This window comes from Manihot esculenta, chromosome 5 (genome assembly GCF_001659605.2).
Source record: "Manihot esculenta cultivar AM560-2 chromosome 5, M.esculenta_v8, whole genome shotgun sequence".
NCBI lineage: Eukaryota > Viridiplantae > Streptophyta > Magnoliopsida > Malpighiales > Euphorbiaceae > Manihot > Manihot esculenta.
The window spans coordinates 20,151,840-20,160,808 of NC_035165.2; positions in this window are offsets into that span (position 1 = coordinate 20,151,840).

Genomic DNA, 8,969 nt, shown 5'->3' on the forward strand with positions numbered 1-8,969 from the left:
GTTCAGGCAGTGTAGCACAGCCAGTAGGGCAGCCAGCAGCTTCAGCTATGCCTCAGGGTAGTGGTAGAGGTAGAGGGAGAGGGGCAGCCTCTACTTCAGCAGCAGGTTCCCGAGGTGGAAATCCTGTAGCCCCAGCACGGATTTTCACCATGACTCAGGAGGAGGCTAACATGTCGAACACAGTGGTGTCAGGTAATCTCATCATTGGGTGTTCAGATGTGTATGCTTTGATGGACCCCGGTGCTTCTCATTCCTTTATTGCTTCGAGAGCCATAGAGAGATTGGGTTTGATCAGTTCTGAGTTAGAGTATCCTCTCTGGGTCAGTGGACCCAAATGCGACCCATCAGTGGCAGTGTCAGTCTGTCGTTTCAGTCCGGTGTTCATAGAGGGTAGATGCCTTCCAGCTGACCTTGTGGTTCTAGATTTGACAGATTTTGATGTCATTCTAGGGATGGATTGGCTATCTGCATATATTGCTACTTTGGACTGTAGAGAGAAGATAGTGAGTCTCAGAGACCAGGATGGGTCAGAGTGTGTCTTCAGAGGAGACAGGAGAGGGACACCCAGAGGTATGATTTCAGCCCTTCAGGCTCGTCGTTTGCTTAGGAGGGGTTGTCAGGGGTTTCTAGCTCATGTGAGAGAGCTAGACAGTCAGGTTAGGGAACCAGCCGCAGTACCAGTAGTTCGGGAGTTTCTTGATGTTTTCCCAGACGAACTTCCAGGACTACCACCTGGTAGGGAGATAGAGTTTGAAATAGAATTGCTGCCTGATACCAGACCTATCTCTATTCCTCCCTACAGGATGGCACCAGCAGAGTTAAAGGAGTTGAAAGAACAGTTACAGGACTTGGTAGATAAGGGTTTCATCCGCCCTAGTACCTCACCTTGGGGTGCTCCAGTACTTTTTGTCAGAAAGAAGGATGGATCCCTCAGACTTTGTATTGACTACAGACAGTTAAACAAGGTCACTACCAAGAATAGATATCCTCTGCCTAGGATTGATGATCTATTTGACCAGCTAGCTGGAGCAGGTTGTTTCTCTAAAATAGATCTGAGATCCGGGTATCATCAGTTGAGAGTCAGAGAGACAGATGTGCCTAAGACGGCATTCCGGACCAGATATGGGCACTATGAGTTCTTAGTAATGTCGTTCGGGTTGACTAATGCCCCTGCAGCATTCATAGATCTCATGAATAGAGTTTTCAGCGAGTTTCTGGATCATTTTGTGATTGTTTTTATTGATGACATCTTAGTGTATTCCAGAAATGCAGAGGAGCATGCCCATCATCTGCGGATAGTTTTGCAGACACTGAGAGAGCATGGTTTGTATGCCAAGTTCTCTAAGTGTGAGTTTTGGTTAAGGAGCATTTCCTTCTTGGGACATGTGGTATCAGCAGATGGGATTAAGGTAGACCCCAAGAAGATTGAGGCTGTAGCTAACTGGCCCAGACCCACTACAGTGACTGAGATTAAAAGCTTTCTGGGACTGGCAGGGTACTACCGGAGGTTCGTACAGAACTTCTCGAAGATAGCAGCTCCTATGACCAAACTGACTCAGAAGAACCAGAAGTTTATCTGGTCAGACCAGTGTGAAGAGAGCTTTGAGGAGCTCAAGAGGAGGTTGACTACAGCACCAGTGCTAGCTCTGCCTGTTAGTGACAAGGATTTCACAGTGTTCTGTGATGCGTCTCGAGTGGGATTGGGTTGTGTTCTGATGCAGCAGGATAGGGTGATTGCGTATGCTTCTAGACAGTTAAAGAAGCACGAGTTGAATTACCCCACCCATGACCTTGAGATGGCAGCAGTTATCTTTGCACTCAAGATGTGGAGACATTACCTCTACGGAATTAAATGCGAGATCTTCACTGATCACAAGAGTTTACAATACATCTTGAGCCAGAGAGAACTGAATTTGAGGCAGAGAAGAAGGGTAGAATTGCTTAGTGATTATGATTGTAAGATCCAGTATCATCCGGGTAAGGCGAATGTTGTGGCAGACGCCTTAAGTCGGAAGTCACTAGGCAGTTTATCTCATATAGCAGCAGAGCGGAGACCAGTAGTGATGGAGCTTTACAAGCTCATCGATGAGGGGTTACAGCTAGAGTTGTCTGGTACAGGTGCGTTGATAGCACAGCTGAGAGTGACACCAGTGTTTCTGGAGCAGATAGCACAGAGACAGCACGAGGACCCTGAGTTGATGAAAATTGCCAGGACTGTTCAGTCAGGCAACAGTGCAGAGTTCAGATTTGACAGCAAAGGGATCCTTCGTTTTGGAAGTCGACTTTGTGTACCAGATAATAGCAGTCTGAAGGAAGACATTATGAGGGAAGCTCATAATGCAAGGTATAGTGTTCACCCAGGAGCCACCAAGATGTATCGAGACCTAAAGGGAGTGTATTGGTGGCCAGCCATGAAAAAGGAAGTGGCGCAGTTTGTGACAGCCTGTGAGACTTGTCAGAGAGTGAAGTTAGAACATCAGAAGCCGGCTGGAATGCTTAACCCACTGCCAATTCTAGAATGGAAATGGGAAAACATAGCTATGGATTTCGTAGTGGGCTTACCGGCAACATCCAACAGGATAGACTCTATATGGGTGATTGTGGACAGACTCACGAAATCTGCTCATTTCATTCCAGTTAGGAGTAACTATTCTGTGGATAAGTTAGCACAGGTATATCTGGATGAGATAGTGAGATTACATGGAGTCCCAGTGTCTATAGTGTCAGACAGAGGACCACAGTTCACCTCCAGATTTTGGCGAAGTCTGCAGAGTGCGTTGGGCACAAGATTAGATTTTAGTACTGCTTTTCACCCACAGACTGATGGACAGTCAGAGAGGACCATCCAGACCATAGAGGATATGCTCAGAATGTGTGTGCTAGACTTTGGCGGTTCTTGGAGGCAACATCTACCTTTGGTGGAGTTTGCCTACAATAATAGTCATCATGCTAGCATTGGGATGGCTCCTTATGAAGCATTATATGGGAGGAAATGTAGATCACCTGTTTGCTGGGAAGAGGTAGGAGAGAAAGCTCTTGCCGGACCAGAGTTGATAGAAATTACGAGTAAAACAGTGCCAGTAATCAGAGAGAGAATCAGAATAGCACAGAGTAGACAGAAAAGCTACGCAGATATTCGCAGGAAACTGATAGAGTTTCAGGAGGGAGATTGGGTATTGCTAAAAGTGTCTCCAATGAAAGGAGTGGTTCGTTTTGGGAAGAAAGGTAAGTTAGCTCCACGATACATTGGACCCTTTGAGATTTTACAGAGAATCGGAAATGTATCATATAAGCTAGATTTACCTACTTCTATGGAGAGGATTCACCCAGTGTTTCATGTTTCTATGCTAAGGAAATTTGTGTCAGATCCGGATCAGGTTATTAGTGAGCCTGATGTGGAGATTCTAGGGGATCTCACTTATGTAGAACAGCCAGTACGGATTCTGGACACACAGATCAGACAGCTAAGGAACAAGGAGATTCCGATGGTGAAAGTGTTGTGGAACCACCATAACCTAGAAGAGTGCACGTGGGAGACGCGGGAGTCTATGCTCCAGCAGTATCCACATCTGTTTTGAGGTTCGTTTCCTCCTTTTGTTGTGATTGTTGTTTGTTTTAGGAACATCCGAGGACGAATGTTCTTAAGGGGGGGAGAATGTAATACCCGGCTAGAGTCCGGCACCGGAATTCCTGTTGTCTGGTGGAATCCGGGGTGTCGGAATTCTATAAAACAGGTAGGATTTATGTTTTACTAAGTAGTGTGATTTGTGTTGATGTGTTAAGATTAATGGAAGTGAGTTTTGAGTTGAAATGACCTAAGGCAGATGAGCCAAGTTCGGCCGCCGAAGGTAAGTTCGGCCGCCGAAGGTAAGTTCGGCCGCCGAAAGTGGCCAAGGTTCGGCTTCCGAAGTGCAAGTTCGGCCCCCGAATGTTGCATGATTTTGCATGCGATTGGGCAGCCGAAGCTGAGGTGGCCAGCCAACTGAGTCATGTATTTTGACAGATGTTAGCCTTAGATTCTTGCCATAGAGCAGGCCACGTCCCTCATGACTCATCTGCAAGTGGTTTTAGCTGCTCATACAGAAGATTAGTGTGTGTGTGTTCAAGAGAGTGTGAGAGTTTTGAAGCAAAAGTTAAGCTTTTGAGAGTTAGTGAGGTTGAAGAAGAGTTGATCTGTTTTCCTTGGATTCAGAACGTTCATCTTTCTGTTTATAGAGGTAAGGGAAGATCTGGACCTTGTTATATGTTTTCTGAAGGTTTAAGACAAAGAGTAAACTCCTTCACATATATAGCTGCCTTCAAGCCCTTACCTACCAGTCCTCGACAAACTTCTCTCCAATTTAGAATAGGTTTAAGAAGTACATTTTGCCAAACCAAATTGAAGAAAGGGCAAGCAAAAGACAAATGTTGTACGATTTCATCTCCCCTCCTGACATAAATTGCACTGCGAGTCATTCATTACTTTTCAACTAATCACCACTTTTTATCTAAACAATCTCGATTTAACTGCAAATCTATATTACTATTTTAATGCTATATTATAATATAATTCAAAGTAAACAATTATTAATGGATTCTTTTATAATACTCGGCTAGATTTTGACATCGAAATCCCTACTTTCCAGCGGAATCTCCGTCGAAATCCAGAATTCAAAGATGTCGGAGCCTTCTAGAAGAGTAAAATGTGTTTTCTAAAATGTTTTCACATGATTTTATAGTTTTAATGCAAAAGAAATTGAGTTTTGAAGAGAAAAGACCAAGGAGAACATTTTCAGGTTCGGCCGCCCAACCTCAAGTTCGGCCGCCGAACATGGGATAGTTTAGGGGGCACGTTAGGCTTCCGAAAGTGGCTTTCTTTCGGCCGCCAAACCCTATGTTCGGCCACCGAACGTGGTGAGGTTTTGGAAGCAGCTTTGGCCACCGAAGGTGGTTGACCGGCCACCTATAAAAGGCCCTCAGACCGAAAATGGGTGAGTTTTCTCCTCATTCTTGAGCTAGGGTAAGTTCATGTCCTCCTTTGGTTGATGTCATGTTCTTTCTTCAAATCTTTCAAGGTTTAACAAGTTTTAACTTGAGTTTTGAAGTTTTGAGCAAAGAAGCAAAGTTGTGAGACTTGGAGGTTCTGGATCTGTTTTCCTTTGCATCTCCGAGTTTAGACCATCAATCCTCTCGATTTTCAAGAGGTGAGCTTGGATCCACACCCTTTTCTTTGTTTTAAGTAAGTTTTAAGGAGTTTCGATGTATGTGATAGAGTAGATGTGCATGTTAAGGTTTATGTGGGTTTTATGCCCAATGTATGTTTATGTGATGTTATGTTGGGAGGTTTAAGTTAGTTTATGCCCCTAGATGCATGTGGGAGTGTGTATGCATATTTGGGAGAGAGCATGTGAGGTTTTGGGTTCTGTTGAAAGGTTTGGAGGCTGTTTGTGCATGAGGAGGCTGAGTTCTATCATTCCGGAAGAGCTTAAGTTCGGCCGCCGAAGGGACTTTTGGCCCCGAACCTGCCTGTGGAGGCAAGCTTTTGGCTGTCGAACCCTGCCCCCGAAAGTTGGACTTTCGGCTTTGGAGGGGAGTTTTGGCCCCCGAAGGTGCCGCCGAACATGCATGAGTTTCAGATCTGGAAGGAACCTTCAGCCGCCGAAGGTGCCGCCGAAGGTGTATGACTTTCGGCTCTGGAGGGACTTTCGGCCGCCGAACCTGCCGCCGAAAGTGCCCTGTCCAGCCTTCCTTTGCATGATTTCTATGATTGTTTTAAAATGTTTTAGGGAGTTTTTGGGGAGTTTTTTATGAGTTGTTTAGAGTGTGTTTGGCACCTTATTCGAGTCCACTTGTGTAGGATCGGACCCGAGGAACCGAGGAGGCCAGCAGTGTTAGTTGTTGCATAGTCAGTCCAGTGTCTTCTAGAGGTGAGTAGAACTAACTCAAATATTTTTAGCATGTTTCATGCATCATGAATACCATGTTTATATTAGGCTGTTGCATTAGATTTCACGAAGATGTTGCATTACATAATTTGCTGTTGATGTGGATGGACCAAGGCGATCCCAATAGCCCTAGATATGATATGTTAATGAAGTCCTGAGGAGCCCCACCGAGGGTCGGGCACTAATGAAGTCCTGAGGAGCCCCTTCGAGGGCCGAGCACCATGATATGTTACAGAAGTCCTGAGGAGCTCCTTTGAGGGCCGGGCATAGACAGAGGGAGTTTTGGTGGTCATGTCCATCCGTGATGTGAAATGTTTGTGATGTGACGCATTCCATGATAGCATATGATTTATTAAACTGTTTTTTCCTTTTCTGCTCACTGGGCTTTTTAGCTCACCCCTTTTCCCTAACCCCTAGGTTTGCAGGTCTGAGGAAGATTGGGAAGTCTCAAGGGTTAATGTTATGTTTATGTAATAGATTAGCATGTTAGCGTGGACATGTAATGTAATTGAAATAATATATTGTAAGATAATGTAATGTAATGACTTGAGGATTAATTGTGTGCTTGGCCCTTGTAACGATCCCAAAATGGACCGTCACCCGCGCTAGGATTCAGGTCGGCTTAAGGCCGCCAAAATCCGTAGCAAGCCTGCTATACTCTCTGTGTACCTGTAAATCTCATACATGCTCATACATTTTCTGTAAAAATAAAAACTCTTTTCTGAACTAAGGCTTAACCTGTGCATGCACTATCTCAGTACTCTGTACTCTGTACTCTGTACTCTGTACCCCTGACTAGAGCTTGCTCTAGATGGGTTACCTCATACCTGTTAAGCCTGGTTTTTCACATACTCTGTAAAACATATACATATACAGATCATGTATATAACAAAAGATTTACAACACAAAATAACTAAGTCAAGCACAACTTTAACTGTATACACAACTAGTACATCTCTTTAATATTACATGTCCACTCTAAGCTATTACACATCTCTTTACTCTTTCTGTCCTCTACTGATCTCCCCTGTACACTGTACACTGAACCTGCAAGACTGGGGTTAAGGGAGTGGGATGAGCTCTATAGCCCAGTGAGTAGAACAGTAAAACAAGTCATTAACACATGATCTTATGGAATGTATCATATCACAGACAAACCACATCAAGGGTAAACCTGTCACCACATAGTCCCGGTAGCTCTACCGTGCCAGGGCGTAGAATCGAGCACCTGGTCTTCCTGTCATATATGTATACGTGTATATAACACCTGTGTACTTACCATTTCCAGGGCGTAGTCAAAGGCTCCTGGACTTTTCTATACCTGCCAGGGCGTAGTCAAAGGCTCCTGGACTTCTCTCAGAGACTATTGGATCATTCAGCATTCACCCACATCAACAAATAATGATGCAATGCAACATATTCGTGAATTCTAATGCAAACAACCTACTGTATAGTCATGATGCATGCATTATGCTAAAAGCATTTCCTTTTTCAAGTAAAAGAATTAAGTTTAGTTCCACTCACCTCTGACTATTTGGACTGACTCTGCAGGCTCTGTAAACGCTGGAGCAGTACTCACTGCTGCTCTCTCTGGTTCCTCTGGTCTGTGCCTACACAGATGGACTCAAATGAGGGACCAAACTAGCTTATGAACAACTCTATTAAATTCCCCAAGAATCCCCTTAAACTCACTCAACCATCCATGCAAAGCATGCAAAGGAAGGCTGGACAGGACACTTTCGGCGGCAGGTTCGGCGGCCGAAAGTCCTCTCTAGAGCCGAAACTCATGTACCTTCGGCGGCCGAATCTCAACTTTCGGCAGCCGAACCCTTTCGGGGGCAAGTTTCGGGGGCTGAAAGGCACTCCAGAGACGAAAGTCTCTAACCTATGGGGGCATCTTCGGCGGCCAAAACTGCCCTCCAGAGCCGAAAGTCCAAAGGCTCGGGGGCAAGCTTAGGCAACCGAAGCCACCTCCTCAGCACATTCGGCAGCCGAACCATTCTTCGGCGGCCGAAGCTGGGTTCATCAGCAAGGCAGAACCTTGCTCTGCCTCACGCCAAAATGCACCAATCTTCCTCCAACTCAAACACCTCAACTCCTCAACATGCATACACCCAAGTATATGCTCAAAGGGGTCAGAAACTACCTTAAAACCCCAACAACACAAAACATATAACACAGATACAAGCTTTTCTCACAAAAAATATCAAAAACACTCTCTTTTACCCTAATCATGCAACTCTCCCCCAAAACCCCAAAAATCTTCCATAAATCATAAAAACAAGTTCAGGATCTTCACTTACCTCTTGAAACCAAGAAGATGAATGATCCTAACGTGGAGTTTTGGAGCAACTCTCCTTCAAACTCTCCAAACGTCAAATTTCAAGTTTCTAACTCAAAACCGTCAAAATACCATAAAAGCCAATCAAATCTTTGCACGAGTTAATGAAAGCATGAAGAAAACTCAAAAAGGACAGGGTCTCACCTCAGAAAGTGAAAGAAAAATGGCAATACTTATCCTTTCAACCGACTGAGGGCCTTTTATAGGTGGCTGGCCAGACCACCTTCGGCGGCCAAACGTGAAACCGAAAGCCATGCATGTTCGGCAGCCGAATGTCACCTTCGGCGGCCGAACCTGACTTTTCTGCCTTGGTTCTTTTCTTTCAAAAACTCATTTCTTTTTAACTTTAAAACATTAACACATCCTATAGTATTTTAGAAAAACATAAATCGTACCCTTCTAGAGGATTCCGACATCTTGGATTCCACCGGACGATAGGAATTCCGATGCCGGACTCTAGGAATTCCGATGCCGGACTCTAGCCGGGTATTACATTCTCCCCCCCTTAAGAACATTTGTCCCTGAATGTTCCTAAAACAAACATATCAAAACATAAAAAGGAGGAAACTAACCTCAAAACAGATATGGATACTGCTGGAGCATAGACTCCCGCGTCTCCCAGGTGCACTCTTCTACATTGTGGTGGTTCCACAGAACTTTCACCATCGGAATCTCCTTGTTCCTTAGCTGTCTGATCTGTGTGT